Source organism: Danio rerio, chromosome 10 (assembly GCF_049306965.1).
Source record: "Danio rerio strain Tuebingen ecotype United States chromosome 10, GRCz12tu, whole genome shotgun sequence".
In the NCBI taxonomy this organism is placed as follows: Eukaryota; Metazoa; Chordata; class Actinopteri; order Cypriniformes; family Danionidae; genus Danio; species Danio rerio.
The window spans coordinates 1,001,282-1,020,694 of record NC_133185.1 but is presented as its reverse complement, the minus strand read 5'-3'; the positions used below and the strand labels follow the sequence as shown (position 1 = coordinate 1,020,694).

Here is a 19,413-nt window from a genome sequence, read left to right as displayed (position 1 = left end):
GTGTGTTCCTCGAGTTCCAGGTTGCGTCTCACTACCTCCTGAGATTGTGGATCACTAAGCGGTGTGCAGGAATTCAGGCACTAGTAAGGGCTCCTATGAGGTTGGTTTACTACAGATTGGGACACTGAGTGTGACATGAGAACAACATTATCGTAGTCCATCATAATGACTTAATTTTTCTATATATTAATTTTATTTTATTAGTGTAAATTAGTGAGTATTATTTATATTAATTATTACATTTGCCATTAATTGTATTTTATTAATGTCTACCTTTACCTTGACCTACCTCTCACAGTAATTTAAAATCAGTAATTATTGTTCTACAGTAATTGTATTGTTGTGATACTACCACCGCAGGTGTATCCTTACACTTATGGTCACATGGAGGTCTTTTAGAGAGGGGCAATCAATAATTTAGGGCGGGACTATCAGTTCTTTGGAGTAGGGCTATCAGTAATTTAGGGCGGGTTACAATATGGTTTGGACAGGCCTTACAATCCATTAGGGTTACAATATGGTTTGGACAGGCCTTACAATCCATTAGGGCCAAGCTATCTGTTCTTTGGGGTAGGGCTATCAATAATTTAGGGCGGGCAATCAGTTTTTGGGGTAGGGCTATCAATAATTTAGGGAGGCTATCAGTTTTTGGGGTAGGGCTATCAATAATTTAGGGCGGGCTATCAGTTTTTGGGGTAGGGCTATCAATAATTTAGGGCGGGCTATCAGTTTTTGGGGTAGGGCTATCAATAATTTAGGGCGGGCTATCAGTTTTTGGGGTAGGGCTATCAATAATTTAGGGAGGCTATCAGTTTTTGAGGTAGGGCTATCAATAATTTAGGGCGGGCTATCAGTTTTTGGGGTAGGGCTATCAATAATTTAGGGCGGGCTATCAGTTTTTGAGGTAGGGCTATCAATAATTTAGGGCGGGCTATCAGTTTTTGGGGTAGGGCTATCAATAATTTAGGGCGGGCTATCAGTTTTTGGGGTAGGGCTATCAATAATTTAGGGAGGCTATCAGTTTTTGAGGTAGGGCTATCAATAATTTAGGGCGGGCTATCAGTTTTTGGGGTAGGGCTATCAATAATTTAGGGCGGGCTATCAGTTTTTGAGGTAGGGCTATCAATAATTTAGGGCGGGCTATCAGTTTTTGGGGTAGGGCTATCAATAATTTAGGGCGGGCTATCAGTTTTTGAGGTAGGGCTATCAATAATTTAGGGCGGGCTATCAGTTTTTGGGGTAGGGCTATCAATAATTTAGGGCGGGCTATCAGTTTTTGGGGTAGGGCTATCAATAATTTAGGGCGGGCTATCAGTATTTGGGGTAGGGCTATCAGTAATTTAGGGCAGGGCTATCCATTTAATAGAGCAAAGCTATCAGTCATTTAGGGCAGAGCTATTCATTCTTTATGGCGGGGCTAAAAGACTTTAGGGCGGAGCTATCAGTTCTTTAAGGTGGGGCTATCAGTGCTTTAGGGCGGGGCTATCTGTTTTTTTGAGGTGGAGCTGTCAGTCCATTAGGGCAGAACTATCAGATCTCCAGGTTGAGTATATCAGTCCATTAGGGCGGAGCTATCAGTTCTTAGGGCAGGCAGGACTATCATTCCTTTAGGGCGGAGTAGTTAGTTATTTTGGGCGTGGCTACCATGGTGTTTATCGTTTCTACTCTGCCTTTATCCATTCCTCAATCTTCTTTCGTTTTATTCGCAAAGCCCATTGAAAGAGCCATAAGTTGTTTTTATATTTGCGTGTGAGATGAATAACAATGTAATAAACCAAATGTGAAAATGTATTTTACTTTGTATTTATTTCAAGCTCAGTATAGAAGAAAATGTGATGTCATTTCCGGCTAAGAGGGAGAGCTGTGTCATGAAAGATGGAAAGCGAATAATAAAGCCCAAATTTGTTATTTAAATTGGTTCAGATTGATATCACTGGACTGTGTGATGTTACTCACATTCAGATCCCACTCACTCAAAGAAAGGAGGGACAGATTGCTGGCTCACCCATCTTAAAACTATCCAATCGGATCCCAAAGGATGAAATCATGCACCCTCCTACATTTTTTTTCTCAGTTTAAGACCGTTTCAAGTGGATGTACATCACAATAAATGAAAAAAGATCAATCTTAAAGGGATAGTTCACCCAAAAAGTTTAATTTACTCCACATTTACTCACACTCAGGTGGTTCAAAACCTTCACGAGTTTCTTTCTATTGTCAACTTCCATAGTAGGAAATACATACAGTGGTGGAAATAAGTATTGAACACGTCATGGTTTTTCCTGAAAATAATATTACTAAAGGAGGTGTTGACATGGAATTGAATTAACCCAATTAATACAAACATAAAAATAAATAAAAATAAAAATGCCGCCTCTAATATTAAAAAAAATGAAGTAACTTGCTTGCTCAAGTGTGAGTGTCAAAATCCTGATGGTTCTGTGGGTCTCATCTATGAAATCTGATCTGTATTTTGTATTTTCTATTGGATTCGGTTCAGGTGATTGGTTGGGCCATTCTACAGCATGATTTTCTTTCTCTGAAAGCATCTGAGAGTCTCCTCGGCTGTGTTTTGGATCATTGTCTTGCTGAAATGTCCACCCTGGGCTCATCTTCATCCTCCTGCTGATTGGACTGAAGCAGCTGATCTTCATTTACACTGAAGAAGGGCAGAGGGTGAAGAACTACTGAGAGATTTCAGCTGCTGTCTGGGCTTTCACTGCTGAACTACCCCTTCCTTTCTTCATGTGTTCAATACTTTTCCCTGTGCCAGTAGGCACAGCTTAATTTGTAAACTAATTAATATTGTTTTCTTTGCATATATGGGTTTATTAGGTTGTTACCAACATCTGGTGAAAATTTCAGGTCATCAGCATATGTTTTCTGAGAAAAATGGTGATGTATTCAATCCTTATTTCCCCCACTGTATACTATGGAAGTCAATGGTTACAGGTTTGCACCTTTCTTCAAACTATCTTCTATTGTGTTCAGCAGAAGATGGGAAGTCAAATAGGTTAGGAACAAATGAGGAGAAAGTAAATGATGACAGGACTTTCATTTGTGGGTGAACTGTCCCTTTAACTTCAACTTTAAATTGCCTGACTCCCTGATCAGTGCCCTGGCTACTGAACAAGGGTGCTGATTGAGACACACCCCAGTGTTTTCTCCCCAGCAGTGGCCTCAGGTACAGTGCAGTCCCAGTGGAAAGAGTGACCACATTAATGACCATCTGCTCAGAGTGACCCAGTCATGGGCTCTTTAATGAAGACGAATGTGCGGAGGGTCCGACCAGCAGGGGTCTAATGACACACCTTCAGCTGTGTGTCCCGCTGTGACTGATGGCCAGGAGCTCTGTATGACACACACACACACACATCAGGACAGAGCACACTCTCACACCACTGGACACTGCTGGACTGTATATTTCACACCATGATGGCCAGCAGCAGACACACTAATGGTCAAACGGCTGGAGTTGAGCTCGGTCAAGAATACAGTTAATGAAATTGAAGTATTATTGTGACTTATTGTTTTACTTATTGAGTATTATTGACTTATTAATGTGACTATTATGAATTAAATGTCTTTTATTTGAATATGCACTTTATTTTAAGTCTACTCCTCACTAAAGCTGAGTCAGAATACAGTAAACATGAAATATTATTGCGACTGAAAGTATTTTATTTGAATATGCACTACAGCACAGGTGTCAAACTCCGTTCCAAAAGGGCCGCAGCTCTGCACAGTTTAGTTCCAACCCTAATTAAACACACCTGATCAAACTAATGGAGTCCTTCAGGCTTGTTTGAAACCTACAGGTAAGTGTGTTGGAGCAGGGTTGGAACTAAACTGTGCAGGGCTGCGGCCCTCCAGGAATTGAGTTTGACACCCCTGCACTACACTATATTATAAGTCTACTCTTTACCAGAGCTGGGTCAAAAATACAGTAAACAAGAAATATTAGTGTGACTGAAAACACACCTTTTATTTGGATATGCACTAAATAAATACAGTAAAATACATACAAAAACATAAAAAATGCAGTTAAATGAATCTTTAATGTGACTAAAAATGTGTATTTTATTTGATTATGCACTACAGTGTATTATGTCTACTTTGAGCTGATTCGAAAATACAGTAAACATGTAATGTTATTACCATAGACTGTAAAAGATATGGACAAAGTATTCGTGACGTCACCCATAGGTTTCTGATAAACGTAAAAGAAGCTACCAGTGTGGTAATGAGTGCGGAAAAAAATGCAATATGTGAGTGGCCTGCGGCTATAGTTAATCCAATGTGTGTGCGTATTGGCATAACTTTGTTTAGTTGCAGCAGTTTTATTCCGTGCATCAGAAACGCGGCGTTGAGAAGCTTTTGCGATGAATCAAACGTAATTAATTAAAGCACGGTTAATAGTGCAATCGGATAAGCGTTGCATCCCTAATAACGATATCAGTGCACTGCACAAAAGGCCTTTTTTACAAACATATCCAAATGTTTTCGGCTGCCCGTGCATCTCGCTTTATGTCAGGTGACTCACGCTCACGCTCTGAACAGACACACGTCACTTCATAACTATAGCGGCCGTTTTTCGACTGAACTAAATTTAATTTTGATGTCTTGGTCACACTATTTGGAGGGCCGGAACAAATTGCTTCGGGGGCCGGGTGTATAGTTATATTCTAAATAAATACAATATACAATAATGATAAATAAACGATAGGGGAAAAGTGATAATCAGACAACATCTGCTATATTAATTATAGTAACTACATTTATAAACAGTGTAAAATCACGCAAATGAATTAAATAGGTTAACCATTTGCTATTGTGTGGATGTTGAGAGTACATTTAGATTTTAATTTGGCTGCCACGTCTCTCTCTCTCTCTCTCTCTGAAAATATAATGTAGCTTCTGTGAGTCACTCAGATTATAGAAAGAATCATTAAATGTTTCAGAATGTGGGAAGAATATTTCCCTTGTCGTGAAGTATTTGGGGCAGAAAAGAAGAAAGTGTTTCTCATCCTCTGTTTGATTCATCTCACGGTGTTTACATAATCTTTGTTCTCTATGAGTTCAGGATTTTTCATTATTTCTTTCCTCCTCTATTTCTAAATCATAATCACAGAGGCAATATTTTAAAAGAATGTATTTTCATATAATAGTTTTATAAGTCATAGTCATATTAATAGGTCATATGGCAATTTGGTAATTCTTTTTAGGATAGATGTTTTGCCTATCTTATACTTTAACACTTTATGTCAATTTCCTGACTAATAAATATTGCATGATTAATTGTTAGTGGTTTTCTTGCACAGTGGAAGTGACTGAGATCAACAACAACAACAACTCAACTTTCTGCAGAGTCAGCTGCTACTGACCTCCGAACGTCATGAGTCCTTCAGATGAGCTCCAGAACATTGCGTAGAGCTTCTGGAATGGGTTTCTATGGCTGAGCAGCTAAATCAAGCCTTAAATCCCCAAGAGCAATGCAATGCAGAGTGTGGGATGCAGAGATGTAAAGATGATTCTGGAGCAGTGGAGACTTGTCCTCTGGAGCGACCAATCATGATTCTTCTCTGTCTGGAGTGACCAATCACACTTCTCTATCTGCAGTAACCAATCACACTTGGAGAGACCAATGACACTAGTCTGTCTGGAGTGACCAATCACGCTTCTCTACTTAGATATTTTCATGCTCCCAACTTTGTGGGATCAGTTTGGGTGCACAAAGACATGGATGAGGAGTTTTGGATAAACTGGACTGGCCTGCACAGAGTCCTGACTTCAACCCGATTGAACACATTTTATATGAATGAGAACAGAGACTGAGAGCCAGGCCTTCTCATCCAACATCAGCACTTGACCTCACAACTGTGCTTGTGGAAGAATAAAAATCCCCATAAACACTCTCCTAAACCTTGTGGAAAGCTTTACCAGAAGAGCTGAAGCTGTTGTAGCGGCAGTGGGTGGGCAACGAATCATTTATTATTACCATATTATTATATCATTCAACCAATCAGAGCAAACTGGGCCGTCTGACCAACCACAACAGACTGGGCCATTTGACCGATCAGAGCAAACTGGCCCATGTGACCAATCAGAGCAAAGTGGCCCATTTGACCAATCAGAGCAAACTGGGCCATCTGACCAACCACAACAGACTGGCCCATTTGACCAATCAGAGCAAACTGGCCCATGTGACCAATCAGGGCAAAGTGGCCCATTTGACCAATCAGAGCAAACTGGCCTATGTGACCAATCAGAGCAAACTGGCCCATTTGCCCAATCAGAGCAAACTGGCCCATTTGACCAATGAAAGCAAACTGGCCCATTTGACCAATCAGAGCAAACTGGCCTATGTGACCAATCAAAGCAAACTGGCCCATTTGCCCAATCAGAGCAAACTGGCCCATTTGACCAATGAAAGCAAACTGGCCCATTTGACCAATCAGAGCAAACTGGCCCATTTGACCAATCAAAGCAAACTGGCCCATTTGGCCAATCAGAGCAAACTGGCCCATTTGACCAATCAGAGCAAACTGAGCCATGTAACCAGTCAGAGAAAACCTGTGAATCAGACCAATTGCAACAGGCTGAGTCATATGACCAATCAAAGCAAACCAAATGTTTTGTGCATGAAAATCCCGGTAGATCAGTAGTTTCTGAAATACTCAGAGCAGCCCGTCTGGCACCAACAACCATGCCACGTTCATCGTCTCTTAAATCCCCTTTCTTCCCCATTCTGATGCTCACTTTGCACTGCAGCAGATCGTCTTGACCATGTCTACATGCCTAAATGAGTTGCTGCCATGTGATTGGCTGATTAGAAACTGGCGTTAACGAGCAGTTAGAGAGGTGTACCTAATAAAGTGGCCGGTGAGTGTATATCCTGTAATGAAAACACATGATCCAGTCCTTTAACTCCTCTTTGCATTTACAATGAACAAACGAGCAGCTAAACACACGAAAGCAGAAGTTGAATCACATCGAGAGTTTAATGTCGCAGCGGTCAGCCGTTTACACAGTCGCTCTCGATGCTTTTAATTAGGAAAAAACATGCGAGTAATAACCCCGGAGGAGAGGACCTAAAAGAACACACGCGCTCGCTCACATCTGCTGGCTTCAAAATTACATTTTATTGGCTTCATGAAAACTGTGCTGACATCTTTTATTGGATTCTGAAGAAGTATGTTGACACGGTGAATTTCACAGGATGTTTAATGCGTATTTCCCGCTCCGCTCACTAACACAGTTCTCTGAGGGTCGATTCTGCGCTTCGCCAGCAAACAAAACTTAATCAAATCATACTATGATCAATCGCACGACTCCTCAAAATCAAAAAGAGCCATAAATAACTTAAAATAGCAGTTCCGGCTGCGCTCGTGACATGTTTTAGGATGAAAAATGTGCGGAATAAAGACACATTTCAGATTTATGTGTCTCTGTGGCATTTAGAGTTTGACAATATGATTTCAGGGAGTCGCCGTATCTTTCTAAGGTCAGAAACAGAGGAAAACATATATTGCATTTATATTGGAAACAGCTGAAAATGAAAGGTTTACAGACAGAGTAAATGGATGTGCAGCCTGGTTCTGGTTTATTATCCCTGAAACTAAAAGTAAACACCAAAATGAAGTATGTCTATTTTTGTTTGTTTGTTTGTTTTTTAAATAAAAAAAACTACATTCATTAATTTTCCTTCAGCTTTGTCTCTTATATAACAGGAGTCACCACAGCGGAATGTACCGCCAACTAATCCAGCATATGTTTTACGCAGCAGAGGCCCTTCCAGCTGCAACCCAGTACTGAGAAACACTCATTCACACACACACTCATACACTACGGCCAATTTAGTTAACCAATTCCCCTATAGCGTTTGTGTTTGGACTTGTGGGGGAAACGGGAGCACCCGGTGGAAACCCATGCCAACAAGGGGAGAACATGCAAACTCCACACAGAAATGACAACTGAACCAGCGACCTTATTGCTGTGAGGCTACAGTGCTAACCACTGAGACACCATGTCCCCTGAAACAAACCTTATGTGAAAAAATTTTTTATATGTACATTTAGGATTAATTTGTGTATATAATCAAAGTAGTAAATTAATTATGAAAAATACATTATGATACATATATTTGTTTTAAATCTCAAAATAATAATAGTAATAAATAAAAAATAAAATAAATAAATAAATAATAATAATAATAATAATAATAATAAATAATGATAATAATAATAAAATAATAAAATAATGATAATATTAATAATAAAAATAATGATAATAATAATAATAATAATAATAATGATAATAATAGAATGATAGTAATAATATTAATAATAATAATAAAATATTGATAATAATAAGAATAAATAAATAAATAACAATAATAATAATAATAATAATAATAATGATGATGATACTACAAATAATAATAATAATAATAATATAATAATAAATAATAATAATAAATAAATAATTATAATAATAATAATAATAATAAAAATAATGATAATAATAATGATAATAATTTAAAAATAAATAATAATAATAATAATAATAATAATAATAATAATAATAATAAATGATAATAATAATAACAATAATAATGATACTACAAATAATAATAATAATAATAATAAACAATAATAATAATAATATTAATAATAATAATATTACTAATAGTAATAATAAATAATATAAAATAATATAAAACCCAATATATTTCTGAAACATAAAACTGAAAAACTAAAAAATAGTACATGCAAAAAGGAAAAATGTATTTTTTGTTTAATTGTTTCTCTAAAATAAAATAAACCTTATCTGAAAAAACATACAAAAAAATCACATTTAGGTTTCACTTTGGTTTAAAATAAAAGAATTAAAATAATTTTAAAAATATAAAATATAATAAACTTTTTTTAAGGCTCAAATAAAAATAACAAAATAATGAAAAAATTACACATTTTAAGAATACAATATAATTATACAATATTCTTCTATACAATATAATAACCCTAAAACTGAAATGAAAAAATACAACATTCATTCATTTTCCTTCAGTTTAGTCCCTTTATTTATCAGTGGTTGCCACAGTGGAATGAACCGCCAACTATTCCAGCATATGTTTTGCACAGCAGATGCCCTTCCAGCCGCAACCCAGTACTGAGAAACATCCATACATCCATAGATTTTTCGATATCTGGACTAGAAACATGACAACAGCAATAGGGATGTGTGCGTGCATCAGGTCTCAGACTCCTCTTGGCTTTGTGCATGGATATAAACGCAGCTCTCCTCCAGACTCTGCTGTGATTAATGGAGAGCGTGACACACATTTTTAAAGCCACCCAGAACTAATTTCTGCTGGATAATGTCACGCGCGTCGTGAATGTCACGCTTGCATGGCTCTCAGACCAATGCATGTTCACCTCGATTCAGGAGGACATTGGTAAACTCGTCAGATGTGTTCAGATGAATACACCACCATCATACATGAGGACTCATTAAAGTACACGTGACATCAGAACTAACCATTTTCCCCATCTATCTACATGAAACGCCTACTTTGCTACATCCAATCGTCACAAAATATAATAAAAAATGGCTGCAGCTTCTGGTTCATGCGGGACAAAGATAACTAATGTCATTTGTTTTCTAATGCTCTGTTTAATGTAAATTAATAAATATTTTTTGTGTCTTGTTTTCAGAAATAATGAGTCAAAATGAGGTGACTTTTTCCTTAAAACAAGCTAAATAATCTGAAAATATGTAACAAATAATCTTAAATGCAAAACTAGTTTACTTTTCTCATCCCATTGGCAGATTATTTATCCTGTTTTAAACTCACTTCACTTTAACTTATTCTGAAAATAAGACAATATTTTGTACTCGTCTAGAAAATGCTTATTGATTTAAGAATTTTTAGATATTTGGACTAGAAACAAGAAAAAAAAGCAGTAAAAAAAAGCAGTTTTGCACTGTGACTTTGATTAAATCACTTAATTTCTGTGTATTTTTGATCTGTTTGTTTTGAAGTGTCAGATTTCAATGAATATTTTCAAGGGAGAGACAGAAATCTCTGACTGATTAAAAACATCTTCAGTTTCGTTCTTAAAATGAAAGTCTGATACTGAAGAAACATGATGGGAGTAAATGATTCATTTCTCAATTTTTGAGTGAACTAACCCTTAAAGGGACAGATGGATCATGCTTATCTTCATATTAAGTGAAAGGACAAGTGTATTTTGCTGAGGTTACAGCTCACACTGCAAAAACAACAGAGCTTTTGTCTTGTTTCTAGTCCAAATATCTCAAAATTCTTAAATCAAGAAGCATTTTCTAAACAAGCAAAACATATAGTCTTGTTTTTAGAAATGAGTCAAAATTAAGTGAGTTTTTGTTTAATGCAAGCAAAATAATCTGCAAATGAGGTAACATAAATAATCTTGAATCAAAATGAAAAACTATATTATTTATCTTACCCCATTGTCAGATTATTTAGCTTGTTTTAAGGAAAAACTCACTTAATATTGACTTATTTCTGAAAACATGACTATATGGTTTGCTTCTTGATTTAAGAATTTTTAGATATTTAGACTAGAAACAAGATTAAAAAAGCAGTTTTGCACTGTGACTTTGATTAAACCACTTTATTAATGTGATTGTTCAATCTTGTTGTTTTGAATCATCAGTTTTATGTGAATATTTTCATCCTAAGTTTCATTCTTAAAATGAAAGTCTGATATTGAAGTGACATGATGGGAGTCAATCATTCATTTCTCCATTTTTTTGAGTGAATTAACCCTTGAAGGGACAGATGGATCATGCTTATCTTCATATTAAATGACAGGACGAGTATTTTGCTGAGGTTACAGCTCACACTGCAAAAAAGCTTTTCTTACATTAAGTTTCAGTCTTGTTTCCAGTCCAAATATCTGAAAATTCCTAAATCAAGAAGTCAACAAGCAAAAATATAGTCAAAATTAAGCGAGCTTTTGCAAAAAAACAAGCTAAATAATCTGCCAATGGGGTAGCATAAATAATCTTAAATCAAAATGAAAAATTAGGTTATTTATCTTACGCCATTGTCAGATTATTTAGCTTGTTTTCAGGAAAAACTCAGTTAATGTTGACTTATTTCTGAAAACAAGACTATGCACAGCAAAAAATGCTTTTCTTACTTCGATTTTTTGTCTTGTTTCTAGTCCAAATATCTAAAAGTTCTTAAATCAAGAAGCATTTTCTAGACAAGCAAAACATACTGTCTTGTTTTAAGAAATAATATGCCAAAATGAAGTGAGTTTTTCCTTAAATCAAGTTAAATAATCTGCCAATGGGGTAAGCAAAATAGTCTTATCACAAATCGAAAAGCAAGATTATTTTGCTTACCCCATTGGCAGATTATTTAGCTTGATTTAAGGAAAAACTCACTTCAGTTTGGCATATTATTTCTTAAAACAAGACAATATGTTTTGTTTCTTGATTTAAGACTTTTTAGATATTTGGATTAGAAACCAGATTAAAAAAATCGATGTAGGAAAATCAGTTTTGCACTGTGACTTTCATTAAACCACTTAATTGATGTGATTGTTCAATCTTGTCGTTTTGAATCATCAGTTTTATGTGAATATTTTCATCTTTAGTTTCATTCTTAAAATGAAAGTCTGATATTGAAGAGACATGATGGGAGTAAATTATTTATTTCTCCGTTTTTTTGAGAGAACTAACTCTTAAAGGGACAGATGGATCATGCTTATCTTCATATTAAATTGAAGAACAAGTGTATTTTGCAAAAAAGCTTTTCTTACATTAAGTTTTTGTCTTGTTTCTAGTCCAAATATCTGAACATTCCTAAATCAAGAAGCCAACAAGCAAAAATATTGTCTTGTTTTCAGAAATAATGAGTCAAAATTAAGCAAGCTTTTGCATAAAACAAGCTAAATAATCTGACAATGAGGTAACATAAATAATCTTAAATTAAAATGAAAAACTAGATTATTTATCTTACGCCATTGTCAGATTATTTAGCTTGTTTTGAGGAAAAACTCACTTAATATTGACTTATTTCTGAAAACAAGACTATGCACAGCAAAACTTCGATTACTTCGATTTTTTGTCTTGTTTCTAGTCCAAATATCTAAAAGTTCTTAAATCAAGAAGCATTTTCTAGACAAGCAAAACATACTGTCTTGTTTTAAGAAATAATATACCAAAATGAAGTGAGTTTTTCCTTAAATCAAGCTTGATCTCTAAACTTGAGCTAAAGATGAGCACTTTTTTGCAGTGTGAGCTGTAACCTCTTCAAAACACACTTGTGCTTTATTTAATCTGAACATACAGTAAATCTATCTGTCCCTTTAAGGGTTAGTTCACCGGAAAAACAGAAATGAATCATGAAATCAATGCATTTTTGCAGTGTGATCCATCTATAATGAATACCGACTGTAATCATGCTGAAACGCAGCTTTCATGTGTTTTCACAGACGCCTTTCTCGCAATGCAGATTGCCGAGGTGAAGCTTCCAGAGCTGATGAACACTTCTGGCAACCGATTCTGACAAAATATTGAGTAGTCAGACAACAGAAACCTGCTGAGAGTTGACCTGTTTGGCTGAATGCTGTTATATCAGTCTGTGTCTGTTCTTATACTGCCCTCTCCTGGAGAAAACACACGGTTGTTGCTAGAAGGGATACAGCTGCAGACGGATATTAGAGAATTATGTATATTATTTATTAAAGTACCCTTTATTTGTATTTTATTAGCATCTACTCCTACCCCAACCCTCACAGTAATGTAAAAACAATAATTGTGACTGGAATTAATGATATTATTTATTAATTTACCAAATAATTATGTTTTATTAACATCTACACCCCTACCCCAACTCTCATAGCAATGTAAACACAGTTAATATAACGAGAATTATTAATATTATTTACTAATTTACCCAATAATTATGTTTTAATAACGACTTTACCCCTACTCCAATCCTCACAGTGATGTAAAAACAGTAATTATTGAGATTATTTACTAATTTGCCAAATAATTATGTTTTATTAACATCTACACCCAACCCCAACTCTCACAGTAATGTGAACACAGTTAATATAATGAGAATTATAGATATTATTTACTAATTTACCCAATAATTACGTTTTATTAACTTCTATACCCCTACTCCAATCCTAAACCCAACCATCACAGTAATGTAAAAACAGTAATCATAATTGTTAATATTATTTATTAGTTTACCCATTAATTGTATTTTATTTACAACTATTTACCCCTAACCCAATCCTCACAGTAATTTAAAACAGTAATTATACCAATAATTATTGATATTATTTACTAATTTACCCATTAATTATGTTTTATTAACATCTACCCCACCCCAACCCAGTAAAAACAGTATTTATTACAATTTTTAATATTATTTATTAATTTACCCATTACATTTTATTTTAATAATGTCATTAATTCCCAGAGATGGATAATTCCCGGATTAATAAAGGGACTAAGCCGAAAAGAAAATGAATAAATGAATGAATAATGTCATTAATAATATTTGTCATCGCCACATGTATACATCATCGCCAAAGGAGTTCGCCTTTACAGCGTTTAAACTGAAACTGCGGCTCATGACAACGGTGTTGCACTAAAGAGGTGCAGAAGTAAGACTTTTCTTACTTTCTTTTGTCCATTCTTTCTGTTTAATAAATTGACATGCATATAAAAGCAATAGTGCAAAATAAATATTACTTACTGCAGTGCTTTATTTGTTTTTGATGCAAACCATAAATTTAGTTTTCATAAAGTAACAGTAGGACATTTTATAGCAGGTAACTCACATTTAAGGCAGCATGATCATGGGAAATGTAATTCATTGTTAGTATTATTGTGATCATCGTCATCATTAATATTTTATAAATATTAAGACGTTCATTATGGAATTATTGCACATATATTAGTAAGTCATCACAGCATTAGTTAGATAGTTGTTTCTGGTTTTTGTTAGTCATAATTGATGTTGTTATCGAATACAATAAATCTGTTACAATACAAGTTGCAGTGGTGCTCAATCATTTTCGGGGGTGCTCCTACTTTTTTTTGGTGCTCCTACATTTTGGGAGCACTGGCAATTTCAAGCCCTGCATTAGACAAATACTGTTGTTGTTTTTTTGTTCTTATTTATTTATTTATTTCTTTATTTCTTTATTTCTTTATTTATTTATTTATATGTTTGTTTGTTTGTTTGTTTATGTATTTATTTATTTATTTATTTGTTCATTTATTTATTTATATATTTGTTTGTTTATTTATTTATTTATTTATTTATTTATTTATTTATTTATTTATTATTTATTTATTTATTCATGTTTGTTTGTTTATTGGTTTGTTTATTTATTTATATATATTTTTTGTTTGTTTATTTATTTATTTGTTTGTTTGTTTGTTTATTTATTTTTTGTTTGTTTGTTTGTTTGTTTGATTGATTATTTATTTATTTATTTATTTGTTTGCTTGTTTATTTATATAGTTATTTGTTTGTTTATTTATTTATTTATTTGTTTATTTATTTATTTATTTATTTATTTGTTTATTCATTTATTTATTTATTTATTGTTCTTTCATTTATTTACAGTGTAAAAATATTTATGTTTAAATGTCAATAGTATTCACTTATTTTTAAACTCAAAGAGAGTGTTTTTGATGTTATTTTGTGCTGTATTAATTAGTTACAGCACAGCAATAAATAACGCTGTACAATATAAGGTGTTCCTCTTATTTTCTAAACTAGTGGGGTTTGAAATGAATGAATGCAAAATAATCGTGATAACCGTGAAACCGTGATTATTTCTCAGACTATAATCGTACAACCAAAATCCACAATCATTGCCTCCCTACATGTAATTTACTTCTAAAGTGCTTTTATGCACCTAAAACTGCTTGAGTTTGACTTCAGTGAAGGTGCAGTGACTGTGAATGCAGAGGTGTGTGTTCTGCATGCGTTGAGGCAGGCTCACACTGAGCCAATGTGAATTAAATGCTGGCCTCTAGTGGAAGCTGTAGTGCAGAAATAAGCTGAAGCTGTGCGATGTAATGAATGTGTTTACAGAGTCAGCGATGCTCTGCTGTATCGCCTCTCTGCATTCATTGTGCTGTAATTAGGGTGGCTTGTGTTTGCCCTGTAATGATCAGTTCACACTAATGTAGGGGATTTATTCAGTATTCAGGATTCTGGCTGCAATAGAGCTGTTCGCGGCCCTTACAGGCGGATTTCTCCCTCTCATTTTGTTCCATAGGGATTTTAAAATAGTGTTGGGTAAACTGTAATAAGTCATTAAAGCAAAGCAACCACTATCAGGAGAATAACAACAATACTGACATTGATTTAAAGCACAGAAGTGTGTGTAAATCAGCGAAAAATACAAAGACTACAATCCCATGATGCACTGAAAATGACACAACCATATTAAAAACCACACAGAAATATAAAACTGTCCATTAAAAGTAGATTTTTATTCATTCATTCATTCTTTTTCTTTTCCGCTTAGTCCCTTTATTAATCTGGGGTCACCACAGCAGAATGAACCGCCAACTAATCCAGCATAAGTTTTATGCAGCAGATGCCCTTCTAGCTATTCACACTCACCCAATTTCAGCTTACCCAATTCCCCTATAGCACATGTGGACTGGGGAAACCGGAGCACCCACAGAAAACCCATGCCAACACGGGGACACCATGCAAACTCCACACAGAAATCCCAACTGGGACTCGAACTAGCAACCTTTTTGCTGAGAGGCGATTGTGTTAATCGAATTATGTATATAGCATGTAAAACGGGATCATAAAAGGAACATACAAAAAGCAGCTCATGTAAACACCTTAAACATATTAATGTCTAACTCAGATTAAGGCAAATAACTCCATTGCTGATGTCCATGTACACAAAGTCACTCAATCACCACCATCATCACAATCACTGTCCACACAGAGTACAAATCAGCTCTTTACCTGCACGTCAACCCTATATAAACCCTCACCGTCCCTCACTCGACAGAAGGACAAAAGCTGCGGTCACACTGCACTTTTCTCCCCATAGACTTCAGTGTTTCCTCTAGGATTTTTCCAGCTGTGGTGGCAGGCCTTTTACACAGATCTACCAACAACCCGTGGCGTTATTTCAATGACAAATGTTGTGAGCGCAGTATTACAAATGGAGATCACATTTATGTAATCGCCTTCCAGCATGCGAATCTCTTCGCTTGTGCGCCAATTTCCTCTGCTCGTGCACAAAGCTTCTTGCACATCCCCTCAAATATACGCTTAAGTGCAGATCTTCTTGTGCGCTCTCAAATAAACACTGCAAAAGTGCGATTTAGTACATTTATGTAGCGAGTATGTCTCCAACATTGATTAGATTTGCTAGGAATATTTATGAATGTGTCCAATAGACCTACAGAGAGGCATTAATGCATCTGCTAAAGTGAAACGGCTATAAGTCGTGTTTGCTTGCCTCACGCATCACGCACTTGTCAGTCAATCACTACTATGATTACAGAAAAGTCTGCGCTGTTATAATTCACTTACCTTGTAAAACGCTTTGGTGCTATTTATAAAAAACATGACTGAATGTTTTGAATAAGAAGCTGTTATGTTGCCGTGGTGGTATCAATTTTGGCGTGGCGCCCCGCCATGGAAGAATGAATGTAGCGGAAACCATGGACTTACATTCATAAGCATGCAACTGCGTCAGACCAAAAACACAAGGTCGAGCTCCAAGTTTTGCATGCGACAAGTTTTGCTGTTGAAAGTTCAAGCTTGGTGATCTCTCACCTGTGAAATCACATCACATGACTGTCTGAGAGCAATCGAAGATCAAAACATCACCTCTCCTGACAGAAATTTAAACTATGGACAACCGGGGCTCATTGTGGAAACGTAGTCCCGCGGACGTTTCTGGAGACCGTGTAATACGTCCCGGCGGGTATGTACGGCTGCAGTTTTTGTTTTCGCGAATCCGTGAGAGGCCGCTGTTGTGCGCTTTTTCGCTTCTCAGACGCCTCTCGCGAGTGCGGTTCGCGCCCGTGTTGTTCTCGCATGAACCCGCTGGAGGCCGCTGTCCGACTGACCGGATGATTGACTGCACGACCGGCCAATCGGCCGACCCGCCCTTCTCCTTCCCCAAACCCAACCAATTTTACCGATCGACCCGCCCGCCCACTCGCTTCCCTAAACCCGAGCAACAGTTTACAAAAAGCCGTCCAAAAAAATAAAGCCCCGATTTTTTTTTTTTTTCTAACTTACCGCGTTTTCGAATTTCACCGCGTTCTCACCCTGTCACGAAACTCGTTCACTTAATTTTTGGGATCCTGTTTTTGTCTTACCTGATTGCTGGAACTGCTCTTCCCCGGACTCGAAACCGATCGCCGTGGTCGACTCCTCTCTGCATCTCGAGCCTGCAGCGGGGAAGCCCTACACAAGGAGGTAAGGCAAGCACGAAAGGGAACAGCGTCACACCGCCCTGCAGCGTTCGCTTGAAAAAAATAAACGCGGTTGTACATACCTCCCGGGACGTAATCCGCTGTCTCCAGAAACGTGGGACAACGTTTTCAGAATAAGCTTGGATTGACTATGGACCAACCGCTCGCTTTTTTAATGTCGAATCATCTTGTTTAATCCCACCTACAGAATTTTGGATGCACAAACTCTAGTGCGACCACTGTCAGTGAAACCATTACGAATAAGCCCACCTGGAATCTGTCCGCGCAGAATTCAGCAGATTTTTAGCCCATCATTAATTCTGTTTATTTACTTGAGTAAATGTGTGTAAATCTATATTTATTCCGTTTTTTTATTCATTTCAGTAATATTATTGACTAATGTGAAAATGTTCATCTGATTTATGCACTATGCAGTTTGTACAGAATTATTTTCTGTCTTTTACTAGAGATATTATATGAGACACTTGCCTTATTTATCAAATAAAGTGAATCTATGGATTTGCATTCAAAACAATAAATATAAAATTAAATTAAAATTACAATTAAATTAAATTTTAAATTAAAATTAAAATTAAATTAAATTAAATTAAATTTTAAATTAAAATTAAATTAAATTTTAAATTAAATTAAATAAAAGTTTAAAATATATTATTTTTATTTCATATATTAAGGTTTTAGTTATGATACTCCCAAAATAATTCTGCAGAAATCTGCAGACTTTTACCAAAATTCTCCACAGAAATGGCAAAAAACATCCTCAGATTCCGTCTGGCCCTACATATCAGTTATACTTGCCTGTCTATTCCCTGTGATCTCCAGTGTCTGCGACTCTCCTCCTTGTGCGATTCTCTCCTAGTCTCCTCTGGATTCTCCAATTCCTGTGTTCCTGGCTCCATATCATCTGGTCCACTGCTTCATCATATCCTGCAATAGACATTACCTGTTCATATCAATTCCTGTCCATTATCCAAATAAACTGTTACTCACACTCAGCCCTGGGGGCTGTTCCATAAACCAAGCTTAGAGTAAAAGCCAGGCTTATCTTGGTAAGTCAGGTTTATTAATGGCGAATTCAGTTTCATAAGTCAAATTTACCAAAGTTCAAACTGAGTTATAAAGACAATAAATGAATGAATAAACTGATCATCTTCAATTAATCGCAACCAGAAAATCTAAGCCTGATCTCCATATGACTCCAGTAATGATCAAACTGGGCCTTCAATACAGACGTGTGCTTCTCTAGAACATTCCTCTGGGCTTCTCCAGGATAAACACGCCTGTTTCCATGACGACGAGTGGCAGAACTCGCTGAGCAAACACTGAAGCGCCAGTAAAGGAGTCTGAAAACACACGGGTTTATCAGACCCTGTTAAACTGATGTTGAACAATCACTCAGTCTGCTCCATCTGGGTTTATTTATATTGTATTATAGTATTTTATACAATGATTATTCAAATAAGTGATGTGTGACGGTTCACATTTTCAAACATAATAGTTTTAATAGCTCATTTCTAATAACTATTTGTTTTCTGCTATGATGACAGCACACACTATTTTACTAGATATTTTGCAAGATACTATTCAGATTAAAGGGTTAAATCACCTAAAATGAACATTTGCTCACTGTTTACTCTTCCTCGAGTGGTTTCAAACCTTTATGAGTTCCTGTTCAACACAAAAGAAGAAATTTTAAAGAATGTACTCTACTGTTTCTATTTGAGCGCTATTATTTTAATTATTATTGTTATTTTTATTATTTTTTTAATCCTAATATATTAATTTGTTCATTAATTTTCCTTCAGATTAGTTTCTTTATTCATCAGGGGTCACCACAGCAGAATGAACCGCCAACTTACTGTATTCAGCATATGTTTTACACAGTGGATGCCATTCCAGCTG

At 35.8% G+C, this 19,413-nt stretch overlaps 1 long non-coding RNA gene across 8 annotated transcripts in view; it reads right to left on the bottom strand.

Annotated features, from left to right (window-relative positions):
• LOC137496532 (uncharacterized) overlaps positions 1 to 19,413 on the bottom strand; it is a 154,401-nt gene that overhangs the window by 132,564 nt on the left and 2,424 nt on the right. For all 8 annotated transcript variants that reach the window (XR_012386060.1, XR_012386059.1, XR_012386061.1 and 5 more), the window contains exon 2: positions 18,310 to 18,438. This is a non-coding gene — a long non-coding RNA (uncharacterized lncRNA). The remainder of the gene's footprint in view (positions 1 to 18,309; positions 18,439 to 19,413) is intronic.